Source organism: Pempheris klunzingeri, chromosome 2 (genome assembly GCF_042242105.1).
Source record: "Pempheris klunzingeri isolate RE-2024b chromosome 2, fPemKlu1.hap1, whole genome shotgun sequence".
NCBI classification, from domain to species: Eukaryota; Metazoa; Chordata; class Actinopteri; order Acropomatiformes; family Pempheridae; genus Pempheris; species Pempheris klunzingeri.
The window spans coordinates 26,097,582-26,115,618 of record NC_092013.1 but is presented as its reverse complement, the minus strand read 5'-3'; the positions used below and the strand labels follow the sequence as shown (position 1 = coordinate 26,115,618).

At 39.2% G+C, this 18,037-nt stretch overlaps 1 protein-coding gene across 4 annotated transcripts in view; it reads left to right on the top strand.

Moving 5' to 3' along the window:
• The window catches only part of LOC139217526 (bis(5'-adenosyl)-triphosphatase-like), a 340,133-nt gene that overhangs the window by 246,034 nt on the left and 76,062 nt on the right, over positions 1-18,037 (top strand). The window lies entirely within an intron of this gene.

Here is an 18,037-nt window from a genome sequence, read left to right as displayed (position 1 = left end):
ACATTTAGGGATTTTCGAACGGGTAGAGGTAGTGTTTCAAGGGTATTATTAACAACTAGTTTATTGGGTTAATGAGAGATAAAATCAGACAAGTAATTGCAGCACCATTGCACAAGTCCCATTCTAGACCCAGCTTGCCAATCAGTTCACATTTGTTAAAAATTTCAACTTCAATTTCAACAGGAATTCATTATTGAAAACTGAAAATGTTTGCTGTTGCTACAATATTCTAATAATACAGTTGCACTCAAAATTATTGAACCCCCATTGCAAATTAGGTGTATTCAGCTATGTGCAATGAACAGCTCAAACAAGAGCAATTTAAATAGCTCAACATAACCAATATTACAGGTGGTTTCCCCAAATTCAACACAATATGCCACTTTTAATGACTACTGCTGTCTCAAAATCATTCAATTCCTTCTTGAAAAGCATCTTCAGTGCTTAGTAGAGCACCCTTTTGCTGTTATGACCTGCTGCAAACATGATGCATAGCCAGACACCAGGTTCTGACAGCATTCCTGAGGAATTCGGCCATTCCTCATGGGTAATAGCCTCCAGCTCTCTAATATTACTCAAGTATCTTCCAGGATTTTTTCCGAGAACAAGCCTTGGTGGACTTTGAGGTATGCTTGGGATCATTGTCCTGTTGAAAGGTCTAATGACGCCCATGCTTCAGCTTCCCAGCTTCCTCACAGAAGACATGACGTTTTCTCCCAAGATTTCCTGATACATGATTGTATCCATCTTGCCCTTCAAACGCTGCAAGTTTCCACTGCCAGAATTAATGCAGCCCCAAGGCATCACCAAGCCACTGCCATGCTGCACTATAGGCAGGGTGTTTTTTGGGCGTATGTCTCATTCCTCCTCCTCCAGACATACCCACGATCTGAAAAGTTCCAGTTTTCTTTCATCCACAGAACAGTATTCCTAAACTTCTGTGGCTAATTTATATGGTTTTGCGCATATTGGAGCCGACCAGTCTTGTCAGTCTTGGGTCAGTAGTAGTGTACATCTTGGAGTTCGGGCATGGAGGCCTTCAGCATTTAGTTTGCGCCCTACAGTAGAAACTGAAAGCTCAGTGCCTGCTGCTACCAAGTCTTGCTGCAGGTATTTTGCAGTCTGCAAATTGCCTCCTCAGAAATCTGATGAGAGCCGTAAAAGCTTCCTCTTTCTGCCACATCCATGCTGTATAGCCAGTGTTCCTTTAGCTTTAAACTTGGGATTTATCCTTCCAGAAGTATCTCAAGGAACATTCAATGCCTTTGCTATCTTTTTGTATCCATTTCCTCGTTTGTGAAAGGCAATGATCTCCTCTCTTAACTTTTTGGACAATTCTCTTGACTTACCCATATTTCTAACATGCAAGCAAAACATCACAAAGAGCAAACCCCTATCCATCTGGGTATTTGATGTGTTCTATCTCAAGCACACCTGATGCAACTCATGAGGTCCTTGATTAGTTGCAGCAGGTGTGCTTGAGCCAACATCTAATTTGCAAATGAGTGCTCTTATTAGGGATAGTATTCAGGAGGTTGAATCATTTTGAGACTGCAGTAGTCATTTAAAGTGGCATTTTGTGTTGAATTTGCAAAAAACATCTGTAATATTAGTTGTGTTAAGCTGCTCAAATTGTTCCTGTTTGAGATATTCATTGACCACAGTTGAGACATTTTGCCAATACACTCGATTTGTAATGGGGATTTAATAATTTTGAGTGCAACTGTATGTTAGACTATTACCTAAAATGTATCTACTGAAATTGGGTCTTAACACCCTTCTATAGAAAGTTAATCATATCAAATCACAACCAACAAGACACACCCTTATACCACATGGAATTATTCCTAAATTTGTGGGATATTTTATTTGGTGAGGTGCTGCAGTTCATCCCCTCTAATTTGTGTTTTCTTTATGTATTCCTCAGTCCTGCTTCTTTTCTAACAAATAACATAAAACAAACAAAGTTCTCATCACATATCTAATGATCTGAGTTTCATCCACTGCACCCCATGCGCCATCTTTATCTTACCAAGCTTAGGAGATGTAGCCAGTTATTGTTTCCAGGACCAGTTTCATAACACTTACACACTATTTTGTACAGAAAGTACCGGTTGGCCAGTTGGCTCACTCGTTATTCATTCACTTGCAAGATTGTTAAATATGCAATGTGTCTAATGACTTTGCTTTTTGGCCTCTGTATTTCTTCTTCTTATTTTCTGTATCTGTAGTTTTACACCTGAAACTTGAACCTCTGCATTATCTTTTTTAGACTTTAGACTTATTTTTTTAACGGTATCAGATCTGCCTTAGTTGTCTGCATTTGGATCCCATCCCTGTTTCCCCTGCTAACACCAGTCGTAACAAAAGACACACAAAAGACAAAAAAGAGATTAGGGAGGCATTACACTCCTCCTTCAGCCAGGATGAGTGTGTATCGATGTGTGTGTTTGTGTCTTGTATTTACATTTAGTAAGAATTGCCTTTAGATCTGGTCTGACAACACTAATAATATAGATCAACATGAATAATATAGGTTTGTGAATTAGCTCCAAAACTGCTCTTGCTATGTAGCTATGTTGCTAAATTAGCTCTGAAGTGCACTAACTCACCTTCAGTTAGTACCAAAAGCAAAAGTCTTACTGTCCAGCAGACATTTTTCTACCTCCTACCTCCCTCTCTCTAAAAAGCAATCTTCACCATGTGCCCTAAGAGAACAATGTCTTTTTAAAAGATCTTTATTTTTCCATTTCCCCAACAACCTCAATTTTTCATCTACAGATTGTTTGAGATGAAACGGTTTTCATCTGGCAATACAAACAAGGTCAAGCATTTTTGCTTGAGCTGAGTTAGATTCGGACCAGCATATATATTTTAGCATTACCAGAATATCAGCAGTTCTGAAATTTTCTTGCAGATCCTTTTTGTTGAGGGCTTTTACTGCAGGAAAGCGCATCAGGGGAGCAGTGAATCAAGGCAGTAATGGAGGAGCTGTTGTTTCCCCACTGATCCTTAACTCACTGAAAATAATCTACATATTTTATCAAGTCATTTTAACACAGAGCAACTCTTGATGTGGAGACCTGTCTAGTCTTTTTATGAAAACAGATTATCTCAGAGCATATAGCACACCTACTACAGTATCAGCCCACACCCATCTATCAAATGGGTTATTGCAATCAGGTGCCTGCATGCAAGCAATAAAAATGGTCCTTTGATTGAATAAGAGTGAGGCAGGCTATAAAAGAGAGCCAAATGCACCCTTATAAACTCACTGCCTGGAGTCGCACAGACAAAAGACAAATCTCTGTTTTGAATGATGGAATTGGATTTTATTTTTGTCTTATGGAAAATGTGGGGTGATTACAGTGATTTATCATGTGGGTGACTATGTATAAATCCTGCTTGTTTACTATGCAAGCCTGGCTGTTTATATGTGACTTTTTATGGATAAAGATGATTAGATGTAATATTCACAAATAGACAATATTGAATAAACCCACATGAATGTGTTTTCTTAGCAGTGACTATGGAGTGCATTAGACACAGGAAGAGTATGATGGACAGTCTGTACGTATTCTACATCTGACAAAAGATTAGCATGACTGCTTTAGGGACTGTTAGTCTGTCTTGTGAGTTTATGTTTTTTTGGATTGAGATGGTTTAGTTTAGTTAGTGTTTTATTAAGAATATTGAGTTTTGACAATTGGATGATATGGTTGATGGGGTTATTAATGTTACTGAGATATGTAAGTATTTTGGAGGCATTTGGATCTTAGGAAATTCTGAAGATTAAGTGTAGTTTTCCTTCACTCTACCATCCACGCCATCTCAAACCATTTCAATTGGGTTTAGGTCATGTTATTGTGGAGGCCAGGTCATCAGACACAGCACTCCATAACTCTCTTTCTTGGTCAAATACCCCTTAAATACACCACCACACATGTAGAAACAATCCACTCACCTTTTTTGTGTCTAACAAAGACATGGTGGGTGGAACCAAAAATCTAAAATTTTGACTCATTAGACCAATATACATATTTCCACTGGTCTAATGTCCAAACTTTGTGTCCAAGGAATTCTCTTCTTCTTGTTTTTCTTCCTCAGTGGCTTCTTTGCAGAAATTTGGCCATGAAGGCCTGATTCACACAGTCTCCTCTGAACAGTTGATGTTGATATGTGTCTGCTACTTGAATTCTGTGAATCATTAATGTGGGCTCTAATCTGAGGTGCTTCCTTTCCTGGGGTGGTCCTCATGAGAGTCAGTTTAATCATAACGTTAGTTTCGTGAATGCACTTGAGGATGATGGACTGTTCTCTTTAGTTAGGTGAGTGATTTTGAAGATATTCTTTTATAAGTCCTATGGCGGGGAAATTTCACAATACACAATATGGATTCCTCCCTCCCTCCTCTTATAGGTAATGAGGGGTCTCTGTTTTGATTTAGCAGATATCCGTTTTCCCATTCTATCAATGGGGACCCAATGTGTTTATGACAAAGTATATTTGTCTCCCTGTCAGACTAAATTCCACCTAAGGCCAGTGAATTGACGTGGCAACTGTTTTTCTTGGTTGTTTCTGCAGTTACAGATTAATTCGGATACATCTGTTTTGATTATTTTAAAAACTACCTGTACACCATAGCTTTACACCTATCCATCAGGGCAGTTGAAGGGAGGTGAGCATGCAGCTTTGCATGAAGGACATTCTGTTTGAGTGAGCATAATATTCAAGCACTAGATGATTGACTAATTATCGACTGGACATACAGCCTAGGAAGGTGCTCACCCAAAGCCTGACTGATGCCGCAAAGGAACTAACAGTGAACCATGTCCTTAACATCTGCAGAGTGTGTACTCAGGCAACACCAATAAAAGAGGAAAGACACTGCAACTTAATGTCAAGGACACAATGCAACTGAGGAAAGCTGCAAAGTAATGCTGCTCTAGTACAGAGAAGCACCTACCAACTGTATAGTATAAGTGTTTATCAACATAATAAAAGTATACATGTTTTCACCAAATCTGAAAATGCTGTTGGACTACTAGGATGTGTGAAATGGCGTGTTTCACCTCTAGTGAGGGGCCCTCCTGGAGGAGGATTTCCCCTTTGCCTACCAACGGGGACTCAGGGTGGAGAAGAATCACCCTAACTTGGGAGTTAACTGTTTTTTCTTAGCGCGCAGTGTCCAGATGTTCAGGTCTGTGCAGTTTTAAGTTGTCTGGAGGTTAAAGATTGTAACACGGAACTGAATCATTTAAATGCCATATAATCATATAAAACTGGTGTCACTTAATGTAAATGGGATGAATAACCCAGTTAAGAGGAGCAAGGTCCTAGCTAAATTGAAAAAAGAAAAGGCTCAAGTACTATTCCTACAAGAAACCCACCTGCCTCAACAAGAACATGAAAAGCTAAAACGCTTTGGTTTTAGGAATACATTTTACAGTTCCTACAAACCTAGCCAGAAGAGGGGAGTGGCTATCCTTATCACAAATGCAGTTCAATTTGAATGTCTTAAAGAAGTTAGGGACAATGAAGGGAGATTTGTATTGATTAAAGGAAAACTAGAAAACAAAATGGTGACAATGATCAACGTATACGCCCCCCCAGAGAGTACTAAATGTTTTTTCAAAACTCTGTTTGACACTATTGCTATAGAAACTGAAGGTATTTTGATATGTGGAGGGGACTATAATGTGGTCATGAACCATAACCTGGATACAACAAGCCCAAAAAGAAGCAAGAAGCATCTAACCAAGTTTATTAAAGCATCAGTCCGGGAAATGGGACTAATCGATGTGTGGAGAGAACTTCACCCCCTAGAAAGGGACTATACACACTATTCAGTACCTCACTCTGTCTACTCAAGAATCGACTATTTTTTAATTGATACAAGTCAAATTCACAGGGTCACAGAGTGTAAAATTGGGGCGGCAGATATATCAGATCACAGTGGGATCAGCTTGACAATACACTTGAATAATAGGAAAATAAATACTGTATGGAGGCTAAATGTGGGTATCTTGAACAATAAGGCAAATGTGCAACAGATAAGGGAAGAAATTAAAAGGTATATAGAAGAGAACAATAATGGGGAAGTAAACCCTGCAATACTGTGGGACGGTATGAAGGCAGTTATTCGGGGGACTAACTAATCGCTTTGACGACATCACAAAAAAAGGCTCGGCTAGCTACATATAAACACAAAGTAGAAAAACTACGGGAACTGGAGCAGAAACATAAAGATACAGGAAGTCAGTCTGTACTACAACAAATAAAGAAGGCAAGGGAAGAGATAAATGAGATACTCAGGACAGATATAGAAAAGAGGGCAAGATTTGAAAAGCAGACCTACTATGAGGCAGGACCAAAAGCAACAAGACTCTTAGTTAGACGCCTGCGGAAACAGCAGGCCATTAACACAATTCATAAAATAAGGAACCCTCAAACTAACCAACTATCACACGAACCAGATGAAATAGAAAGAATATTTGAAGAATACTACAAGAAACTCTACTCTAAACCATTATCAGCTGATGAAAAAACAATAAGAAATTTTCTTGACACACTTGATCTGCCATCTATTGGTGAGACGCAGAATGACACCATCATGTCACAATTTACAGCTAAAGAGATAGAAGCTGCAATCAATAGGTTAAAGTCTAGTAAATTACCAGGTAGCGACGGGTATCCGTCGGAATGGTATAAGGCCTTTCAGAAGGAGCTAACACTTTTGCTTCTGTCTTGCTTCAACTGGACTCTTAACGAGGGTGGGGCCCCACCAACGTGGAAGGAAGCAATTATTACTGTTCTACCCAAGGAAGGCAAAGATAAAGAAGACTGCAAAAACTATAGGCCGATTTCACTTTTAAATGTAGACTACAAACTATTTACATCAATTATTTGCAAAAGACTTGAGGCCCTCATACCAGATTTGATCGATGAGGATCAAACTGGTTTTATTAAAGGACGCCAAACACATGATAATATTAGAAGAACCCTCCATATTTTAGACAACGCTCAGAAAAGTGGTACAAGTACGATTATGGTTAGTTTGGACGCCGAAAAGGCATTTGATAGTGTTAGTTGGTTATTCTTGTATGAGGTACTAAAGAGATATGGCTTCAATGAAAAGGTAATCCAGTGTATTAAAACTATATATCAAGAACCCACAGCTAAGATCAGGGTAAACGGAAGCCTGTCCAATACGATCCAGTTGAAGAGGGGGACAAGACAGGGTTGCTGTCTGTCTCCCACGCTTTTTGCTTTATATGTCGAGCCCCTAGCACAGGCAATAAGGCAGAGTGAGGACCTGCAGGGTGTCAATGTAGGGGGGACAGAACATATTATTGGCCTTTTTGCGGATGATGTTATTATCTTTCTTGAACAACCAGATATATGTTTCCCACACCTAATGTCTCTTCTGGAAACGTATGAACACTACTCAGGGTACAAACTGAATATATCAAAAACACAAATTCTCTCATTAAATTACTCTCCATCCCGACCAATAAGAGATGCATATAATTTGAAATGGAATTCTAAAACAATGAAGTACCTTGGTGTAACTCTGAGTAAAACACTTCCCGACATGTTTGAAAACAATTATAGTGAAATTGAAAAAAGTATTCAAAAAGATATTGACAGGTGGACTACCCTTCCGTTAGGCTTCAGTGCTAGAATACAGATAGTCAAAATGAATATTCTGCCTAAACTGTTATATTTATTTCAAGCTCTTCCAATTAATATTCCCCAAAATAAATTCATTGCTTGGGATAGGATGATTTCTAGATTCATTTGGAATAGTAAAAAACCAAGAATAAAATATACGACACTTCTACTACCTAAAAGCAAGGGTGGGATGGCTTTGCCTAACCTTACAGAATATTTTTATGCAGCTCAACTTAGATATCTGGTCTGTTGGTGTAGACCTGGCTACGAATCTAAATGGAAAGAAATGGAAAGGGAAGTACGGGGCTATCAAACCCAGATATTGGTGGGGGATAAACAGTTGGTAGGTGCTTTGAAACATGCTATGCCCAATAGTAGCATTTACACTAGAAATATGGAGCGCTGTAATAAGAAAATACAAACTTAAAAGAGATATAGGCACTCTGAGGTGGTTCGCGTATGATTCAAGGTTTAAGCCAGGGACGTATGACCCAGTATTCAAAGAATGGGCACTAAAAGGTGCGACAGCAATGTGTACAGTCTCAGCTTCCAAGATTTAAAGACAAAGTACGGCCTCGAAAACAAGGACTTCTTTAGATACATGCAGTTGAGAGATTACTTCACAAAAGAGATAAGGTCAAATGAAACTATAAATGTGGTGATTGGAGTTATTATGGATTCATACAAACAGAAAGGGTCTCGGCCTATTTCTGCTTTCTACCGAGCTTTGGGTGAGAGCAGGGGGGAATCAACACTTTATATAAAAGCAAAATGGGAAGCAGAACTAAAAATCCACATACAAGAGGAGGAGTGGTACCACATGTGTGAGACACAATGTACATCAACAAATTCATTAATGTGGAGGGAGTTCTGCTGGAAAAGCCCCATCTTCTGGGGCTGTACCAAAATGAGGATATACTGGCAAAATGTTAACTCAGTTGTAAAAAAATGTCTTGGGATATGAAATCCCAAATACTTGTCTAGTGATGTATCTCGGGAATATTGAGAAGGTTGTAATGAAAGAAGATCTGTACTTGACTAAAGTATTACTCGCAGCAAGCAAGAAAGCTGTCACAAGAAACTGGCTCAATGTAAATACTCCAAAACAGGAACAGTGGTTGGAAATTGTCCAGGAAATCCTTGTTATGGAAAAATTGACATACCTGTTGAGACTCAAAGAGAACGTATTTGAAAAGAACTGGGAAAAATGGAACATTTATATGAGACATGACACCAACTGAGCAAATGCTAAATGGAACAGTAGACTGAACAGTAGAACATCTCCAGATATTGTGTTAGTGTTATTATTATTGTTACTCTAATTTGTTCCTTGTTTGCTGTATTGTTACATGTATGTGAAAACTTAATAAAAATTTAAGTTATAAAAAAAAAAAATCTGAAAATGCTTCTAGTCACCTGCAAGGCTACAGAAAAACAGTTATGAACACTATCATGCTGTAAATCATCTGTGCTTACAGAAGCTTAAGTGTTAATCATTACACAACAAAGGTATTATTTAATTATTTTTTTAATTCATGACAAAAAAAAATTCCCAGTACCATTGGGATTGGGCACAACTTAACTCTATGTGCACATTTACAAAGAAAATAATGGTACAATATAGAGGCTCTCATCTCCACCATAAGCACTTTGGAAGTCAAAAGGCTTATATATTTCTAGACTGTCTGTTTTGATAACATCTTTCTCATCATTTTCAAATACTTGGTAAGCATGAAAATGCTCACTGAAATGATCGACAACCTTGTTCACCAGGAAGTGGATAACACTGTTGACAACAAGTATCTTTTTTATTCTGCAAAACACAGGCATTTCATGTTCAGTCTCACTGCAAATAATTAGTCCTGTCCTGTACTCTGTCCCACTGATAGTTACCCAGTTAGTAGAGCAGATGTCTTGCGGTACAGACTCAACATGCAGGCAAACATGCCACTATTGTCCTCATTGTCCACATTAAATGATTTCAAGGGTCCATACTCGATATGGTTTGAAGATGTCTCCCAATGATATGCTATGGACATCTGATGTTTTTTTGCAAGAAATTTAGTGATGTTCTTGAAGTTTTTAAGAGTGTTTTTGAAAATCTGTGCTTTGCCTCGAATCTCATGCTCCACATATGTATTAGAGGTCCAATTTTTCTTATACAAGCCGGGTAGTGAATCATAAAGTGATGTTTTGGGATCAGGTTTCTATCTGGATACAGCTGTTTGAACAGGTCATGGTGTTCCATTATTAAATGCTTTAAATATACAGTCATGCCTAGTGTAACACGTGGTGATGTTAATTATCTGCAGTAAAAGCAGCAGCAAAATCCAGTTTTGGTTTCCTTCTGGCACAATGTTTCCAAAAAGCAAAGGAACTTTCTTACAAGACAAAGAGTCTGAATGGAATTGAGTCCTATATTATTGCCACTACTGTCCAAGTTAATCCTTGTAGGAGGATTTTTGCGCTCTATATACCCATAGTCAAAGGCATAGATTCTAGACAACAGATCAGGTTTTGACAAAACATTTTCTGACAGATACTCAAACAGTAACTTTAGCTCAGACTGAGCCACCCCTTCAAGAATGTCATGCATAATGTCCAAAGAAAAATTGTGACAAACATGAAAGAACTGTAGGCTATTAAGAGTCGAGTTCTTTTTTAAACCAAACACGGATAACTTCTGTGGGTCAGACTGCAGCTCATTGCAGTGCATTTCAAATAGCTCTTTTCCACGCAAGATTATTTTGGGGTCATCCTCACTGTAAACATTCTGGGCATCATCTTTTTCAATCAAACACAAACGACAGAAATAACGTCCACTAAAAGACTCTGTAAAACCCAGAATTGCATGCATGCCCAAGTTGTCCTCAGTTATCTGACACATAGTGCCACGGACTTTTTCAGTGGAGAACGGCAAATAAAGGCCACGACTCTCAAGTGTTTTGATGTCATTAATCAGTGGCTGTAGAATAGGATCAAAACCATATTTTTTCACATCTTCAGAGTGAAACAGTGCAACCAAATGAATATTCATCACAGCAGAGTTAAACTTTGGTGGCACCTATTTTGTGAACACTGCGTTTTGAACCTAGTGGGTTAGCAGTTTCAAAGTCATCATAGTACAACTGAATTTGTAAAGAAGTCTGTTGTTTAGAGAACAATGGATGTGTCTTCGTATCTGTCAGTTCTTGATATACAAGATTCCCCAAGCAGTTTGCAAATATCCGAATTGCGACACATGAATTTTATTGTTTCCAAAATTGGAATGTAAACAAAAGTGTTGTTCACTGGGACTTGATCGTAAGTACCTGTTTGTTTATTTCGCCTCGTATCAAATCGAACTCCTAAGATTTTTCCTACTGGCTCCACAACCCCCCATTTCTGAAATATTTCATTCTTTTAGTTTCAGTGTTAAAGCTAACAAATGGGTTTTCAAAATTGTCAAGACCTTTTTCCAATGTAGCTCTTACAGGATCATTTTTAGGCACAGCAGACAGTATTTCATGCTTAACTTGGGAGTGCAGTCCAGTAGCAAGTTCTTCTAAATCGCTAACAATTGCTGAAACAGCACAATTTGCCATACCACTTCCTTGGAGTTTTGCAATAACTGAAGTGCAAATATTTTTTGTATTTACTTTGCTTCTTTGACCTGATCCATTGTCCTCTAAACACTGAGCCTCTGGGTTCTGCACTACACTTGTTCCAGCAACTTGGAGACTGTGAAAATTAGCTTGAAATGCTGCATCACAACTTTGACAAGAATCCTTCTCATGAGCACTAAGTAGATGTTTTTTGAGACCTGAATATGTTGAAAACTGACGCCTACAACGATCTTGTGAACAAACCAACTTAAACCTGGTGCTAGGATAGAAACTGTGATCAATTCTTAGATGAGTTATCAAGGACTGGCAGAGAACATGCACAGCTTGACAAATTAAACACTTAAACATTTTTTCAGTGTTTTAGTTGATGAGTTTTGCACGTAACTCACGAACTCTTGGAGACTCGTCTGTCGTGGTAACATCAATGTTATAGATTGTTGTCTGCACAAAAGTGTAGAACTGGACCAGGGACTCATCATAAGATAGGTTGAACACGTAGTGGGATTTAAATAGTTCATCAAAAGCACCCAACGAGCTGGCAGCTTGGCAGGGGATGAGCTGTTTGTCCACAACGATGTAGAAAGTGTCAATCCTGTTCTGGGTTTGGCCAGTGGCAAGGATATATGGCTGTTTACCCTCTCTTCCTCGCAGGTGTTCGTCGATGCTGCAGCATGACTAAAAACAGAAGAACGACAGTAATAACATGAGCATCTTAAATTAGTTAGATTAGTCCTCTCTCTTTTTGCAAACATACATCTCCAGGGGAACCACATGCCTTTGCAAGTTGTTTGTAATTGAGATAATGTAACTGAAAAACTGGCTTGTTGGATTTGAACAGATGAGACAAACATACCTTGTGAAAGTGTACCATTTTGTCCACTGCATTACTGGAACTTATCTTGGCCCTCTTCCATCCAGCTGTGGGTGGCAAGAGATGGAGAAGGAGCAGCAGAGAAGCCATGTCACTGTCCCAGTCTATCAGGAGGAAAATGGGGCAAAACACATCATTAGGATCTACTTAGAAAGCACAAAGCAAATAGAACTAGCTGTTTGGAATATAAACCAAGCATGTCGTGTAATTTACTGGTGTCATCATTCTCTGTGAGTTTCTCAGCAGCTTTCAGAAGTCGGCACAGCTCAGTTGACTGAGTCAGGTGTTTGGCCTCTTTGATAACTTTGGGCTTGAATGCTGTGTCCCACTTCTCAAGCATCTTGGAGGCTGTTTCAGCTCCAAACAGCAGCAGGAAGTCTTGATTCAGCTGTTGATCATACAGGCATGCAAATACGTCAAGCCAATGGTCAGTGTATTGTTCATTGCTTACACCAAACAAAACAATGGAGTTAAAAAAAAGAAATGTACAACTCACCAGTCCTTTGACATCTAAAAATCGTGGGAATGTTTTAAAGACATCTATGGTTCTCTGCGGATCATGCACTAGGTCCTGGCGATGTTGCAAGGTCATCTCCATCTTCTGACACACACTTGCTTCATCAGGAGAGTGAACAAGAAACGAAATAGCTTCCCTGCAGGCATCTCCATCAAGCTGCTCAGGCAATGTGGCTGTTAATCTCCGGCGCTTTGGTCCTGGTGCTTGAGCCACGGTTGCTGCCTTGGCTGGCCGTTTTTCTGTATTCCTGGACATGGTCTTGAGGCGCCATGCTAAATATCCAGTGCCTTTTTCCCCATCATAGAAATGCTCCTGTTATAAGTTATTTAAAAAATCATTACAAAGGTCCATCACCCATTGATCTTATAGAAAGTGCAGTTACTGCACTGTGAAAATAAAGGACAGTTACTTAAGTTATAGGTTTGCCGTTCTCTAATTCATGTGTAATATCCTATTAACCCAATTCATTCAAAACATTTTCATTGATGTGACTGTATTTTGCATCTTCATGGCCAAGGTGAACTTTGTAGCATACTCCACAGTTTCAATTATTTAGTGGTACTAAGGTGTGGCATTTTAGGTCAGTATCAAGAACTTTGACTAAATATAAAAATGTTGAAATTTCACCACTGTTTAAGTATGTACCTATGGTGCATCAATCATGTTAACTAAAATCCCAAAGCTCTAGTCTGTAAAGCTGGTGTTTTCAGGAAGTAATCCTTTTTTAAAACTTACATAGCCCTTTGGAGAAAAAGGATCCTTCAGTGAAGGAAAGAGTGCAATAATTCCCAGGGCATACTTCTCCTTGTGCTTATGGGAAGGCATCCTCCTTTAGAGCAAAGACAATCATTAATTTCAAGTCAATTTTATCTATAGAGCACCAAAACCCAACAGAAGTTATTGTATAATACTTCTCATATAGAACAGGTCGTGATCATACTCTTAAAATACAAAAACAGACAATGCAAGTGCCCCACTAATGACTGTAGGGTCCCAGCTATGTTAATTCAATGCCATGCATTTTGAAAATTCATTACATTCTTTCTTTCTTAATATAAAGCCTTTCAGTCTGAAATGGTTTAAAATGAACAATTTATATAAGAAATGCTTACCCATGATTCTCAGTCATATGGCTAGCCAATATGTTGACAAGCTGTCTCCGGGTGCGGGGGTTCAGCAAATTTTGTGACTTGTACTCTTCAACTTGTCACCTCCAGGTTTCCTGAGCAAGGCATTTTTTACCATCTACTCATATAAGACAAAAACGTTTTCAGTTTATAATTCAGTCTTCCAGGATAAAATCATTTGAACAATATACCATGAATTTTCTCTTCAGAGTAAGGGTAAAAGTTATTCAATGCATCAAAGGAAAGTCACAAAAAACACAGCAGTGCTGCAAAACAAAAGACAGGTAAAGCAGCAAGTGCATAACATTTCTTTGACAACTGGTCAGGTTAAAAGACAAAACAATATAGTCTGGATTCAACTAGGAATGAACAATTTTAAAAAATGTATCAAATTGTGATTGTTTTGACTGATGTTGCAATTGCGATATGTTATATTTATTTCTTTTTTTTTTTTTTACATCATTCTGATTTTGGGCAGCATGGTGGTGCTGTGGTTAGCACTGTTGCCTCACAGCAAGAAGGTCCGGGGTTCGAATCCCGGTTTGAACCCAGGGTGTTTCTGTGTGGAGTTTGCATGTTCTCCCCATGCTAGCGTGGGTTCTCTCCGGGTACTCCGGCTTCCTCCCACAATCCAAAGACATGCACATTAGGTTAATTGGTAACTCTAAATTGCCCGTAGGTGTGAGTGTGAGGTTGTCTGTCTGTCTCTGTTTCTGTATGTGGCCCTGCGATTGGCTGGCGACCAGTCCAGGGTGTACCCCGCCTCTCGCCCGAAGTCAGCTGGGATAGGCTCCAGCTCCCCCCGCGACCCTGACGGATAAGCGGTATAGAAAATGGATGGATGGATCATTCTGATTTTAATTAAAAAGCAAACATGATTCTAATTTTTGTGGGGATCTGCACCAAATAAGAATGTTTTCTTGAGTCTGTAGAATATGATGTGTAGGCCAAAACCTGTCTGCGGTATAACCATATTCAATTTAAAATTATATTTTGCCACACATTTCTCCGTTAACAAATATTGCTATCCTACTATTTGACAATTGGAGTAGGCCACACTGCAATTTTGATTTGTTGTTCAGCTCTAGTTTCAACTACTACCTATCAACCAACTACACTACTAACCTCGCAGAAAAGAAATTAGTATTTAATGTATGTGAATAACATACATATATATGGAAAGAAAAGTTACACAATATAGAGCTATGTAACATCCAAACCCTGGGTTCAATTTAACATCCTCACTTAATGAAGTTTCCTCAACTTTTGCAATCTAACGTTTATGATTCTCAATATCCTTATACTCTGGTGAGAATCTCCATTTAGTTTGACCCTTGATTGATGATGTTTATTCAAAATTGTAAGTGACATCTACTGCTCTCAAGTACCTCTTTTGCAGCCTCTGACTCAGAAACCTCTGTGGTAGACCTGTTCATGACTTCAAAGCTGGATATATTTCTGCCTGTTGGAATGCCCCGTTCTTTTTGACTGGTGAAGTCACGGTCACTTGAAGAAAGTGATGTGAGGGTATCCGTGAGGGAGGATGATGTTGAATGATGTAAAGGAGAAAAATCTTTAAAAAACAAGAAAAAACACAAGTGTGACCTCGTAGAAATGTGCTATTCGGCACAGCCACTAGTTGAACTGATTTGTGATAGTGATGATAAATAAAATTACTGAATGTCAACATTTTTGACATTGCAAACTGTGAACCTGAGTAACAAGTATGGCGGGGGGCAGAGCGGCTGAAGGCTCTGGACCCCATGGTGGTCATACGGGCAGGAGGGATCGTGAGGTTGATGGAGGATGATGATCTGAGAGTCCGGCTGGGTGTGTTTATGTGGAGGAGTTCAGTCAGGTATGGAGGGGTGAGGTTATGGAGGGCTTTGAAGGTTAGGAGGAGGATTTTATATGAAATGCGGTATGTGACCGGGAGCCAGTGAAGCTGTTGGAGAACAGGGGTGATGTGACTGATAGAAGGGGTCCTGGTGATGATCCGGGCTGCAGCATTCTGAACCAGTTGCAGTTTATGGAGGGACTTGAGGGGGAGACCAGAGAGAAGTGAGTTGCAATAATCCAGACGGGAGGTGACCAGAGAGTGGACCAGGATGGCGGTGCTGGCGGGGGTGAGGGAAGGACGGAGGCGATTAATGTTGCGTAGGTGGAAGTATGCTGACCGGGTGACATTATTGATGTGGGTTTGAAAAGACAGAGTGCCGTCAAGAACGACACCCAGATTTTTTACTTGAGGGGAGGAGGAGACAGAGGAGTTGGCGATGGTGAAGGTGAAACTGTTAGCTCTTGTGAGGGTGGATTTGGTACCAATGAGGAGAACCTCGGTTTTGTCACTGTTAAGTTTGAGAAAGTTGGAGGAGAACCAGGAGTTGATTTCTTGCAGGTAGTCACAGAGGGAGGTGGGAGGTAGGGAGGAGGTGGGTTTGGTGGAAAGGTAGAGCTGGGTGTCGTCTGCATAGCAATGAAAGTGAATGTTATATTTACGGAAAATGTGGCCAAGGGGGAGGAGATAGATGATGAAAAGTATAGGTCCATGGACAGAACCCTGGGGAACACCGGAAGAGATGGGAGATGGCTGGGATGAAAATGTTTTTAACTGAATGAACTGGGAACAGCTAGACAGATATGATATGAACCAGTGAAGTGGGGTGCCAGATAAGCCAATGGAAGCCAGTCTATGGAGAAGGATGGAATGGGAGATGGTATCAAAAGCTGCAGTCAGGTCGAGGAGGATGAGGATGGATCAGAGTCCGGAAGAGTCCGGAATCTGCTGTCATATATCTCGATATACACATTTTCTCTAAAATAACAAACTGTAAATTCCCAAATACTGCATTAATTAACACATTAATTCATACTCAATTATGACGAATATACTTAATATATCACCTAGCCCTAGTAACAAGCATGGGAAAATCACAACCAAACCCAAATTTTTCAAAATGTTCTTGCAATTTAATGCCTGTCTTTTGTTTAAATGTTATTTTTGTTCATCTACTTTGTGACAGTAGTCAGACAGTGAGGGACATGAAGGGGTCTCACCTTGACGATAGTTGTGAAGCAGAAAAAACCTAAGCATTGATTACAATAGATTTTATAATGAAACATACCTTGCTCTGAAATGCTGTCAGGACTGACCTCATCATCTATCAGTTCAAGAATCACGTCTTCCACCACTGTCAGGGTTGGGTAGTAACAGATTACAAGTAATCAGGCTTATATAATAAGATTTGACTTTGACCATCTTCAAATCTCACCTCAAAACCCACCTGTTTAAACAAGCCTACTCACTGTAACATCACTCTGCAGATCTCCCACCCCTTGTTTTTTTTTTAATTTTTTGACTTTTTAACTTGCTTTTTCACTGTTTGTTTTTAACTGTGTGTTGTACGGTGTCCTTGAGTGCCGTGAAAGGCGCCTATAAATAAAATTTATTATTATTATTATTATTAAGATTACAAAAAATAAGTAACTACACACTTTTTCAAATCTAATCTGGGCTGATTAATTAGATTATAGTTACACTGTAAAGGATTGCTGGATTACATGTTTGATTAAGACTTTAAAAAATGGCAAATGTAAAATTATGAAAAAAATTTAGTATACTTTTATGCCAGCATGTTTTTGTAAGCATCATTTGATTTGACCAATTCTAAACGCTGAAAATATTCTATTATATATCAAAGTAAGTTACTCCTCTCATGTTCCATTAATGGTGACTTACATTTATGAATAATGGAGTTTTATTCCTTTTTATTTGCACTGAAAGTGTTTTGAGATGTTTAAAGAAAAAAAAAAGGGGGGGGGGGGGGGGTGTTTAGGTAACTCAACAATTTGTGGCAGCATGATTTTTTTTTATTGAGTAACAGACAACTTGTCTAAGTAATATGACCCAACCCTGTCCATTGGCGGATCAGTTTCAAGAGATTTATATTATGAAACCTACCTCCATGTGATTGGATCATGTACAGTCAAGTTATTAACAACTTCCTGTTTGACTGCGAGTCATGGCGAGACACTGAACTTTGACAGCTCGCCACGCCCAAACCGTTAAAGTTTTGTAGAGACCTTCAATAACTTTTCATCGTTGATGCCTTTTCTACCAGCTGACCAAGTTTGAAGTTGATCGCTTCAACCCCCTCGGACTAGTTCGTTCATTTACGTCCCATGTAAATCGTCAAAAATGTGTGAGAAATCCAATATTGGGTTGAGGTCATCCCTCCAAGAG